General features: G+C 44.7%; 1 pseudogene; it reads left to right on the forward strand.

Annotated features, from left to right (window-relative positions):
• Positions 1 to 205: 205 nt before the first annotated feature.
• LOC110591731 lies at positions 206 to 612 on the forward strand (annotated as a pseudogene).
• Positions 613 to 836: the final 224 nt, after the last annotated feature.

Raw genomic sequence — 836 nt, forward strand, 5'->3', positions numbered from 1 at the left:
TATCTCTGTGACTCTCTTGGGCTTTGCCTCATGCCTCCCAAATGGCAGCTGTAGTTCCAGGGATCACCTACCTTCAAAATGGCAAAGGAGGAAGAAGCAGAAGCACACTACCAGCCTTGTCTGTTCCCTTGTATCAAGAAAGTAAAAACCTGTTCCCTTCCTTTGTGCTGCCTGCAGAGGTGTCAGCCATCTCCTACTTGGCATCATGGCCGTGCTCAGACCTCTGGTGAAGCCCAAGATTGTTAAAAAGAGGACCAAGAAGTTCATTTAACACCAATCAAACTAATATGTCAAAATTAAGCACAACTGGTAGAAACCCAGAGGCATTGACAATAGGTTGTGCAGAAGATTCAAGGGCCAGATCTTGATGTCCAACACTGGTTACAGGAACAACAAGAAAACAAAGCACATACTGTCCAGTGGCTTCTGGAAGTTCCTAGTCCACAACGTCAAGGAGCTTGAAGTGCTCCTGATATGCAACAAATCTTACTGTGCAGAGATTGCCCACAGTGCCCCCTCCAAGAACCGCAAAGCCATGTGGAAAGAGCAGCCCAGCAGGCCATCAGAGTCACCAGTCCCAATGCCATGCTGTGCAGCGAAGAAAATGAATAGACAGCTTATATGCTTGTCATATTTGTGTTAATAAAATCATAAAACTACAAAAAAAAAGAAGAAAGTAAGTAAAAGCCTTCTCAGAAACCACCTCTTCCCAGACCTCTATTAGGTCTCACTGGCCGGCACTGGGTCACATGGCAACCTGTTGTTGAAAGGGAGACTGGGAAAGCAAAACAAAACTAGTCAAAATAGGCTTAGACTAGTATGTCTCAAATTTTAGT

The sequence above is a fragment of the Neomonachus schauinslandi genome, chromosome 1 (assembly GCF_002201575.2).
Source record: "Neomonachus schauinslandi chromosome 1, ASM220157v2, whole genome shotgun sequence".
In the NCBI taxonomy this organism is placed as follows: Eukaryota; Metazoa; Chordata; class Mammalia; order Carnivora; family Phocidae; genus Neomonachus; species Neomonachus schauinslandi.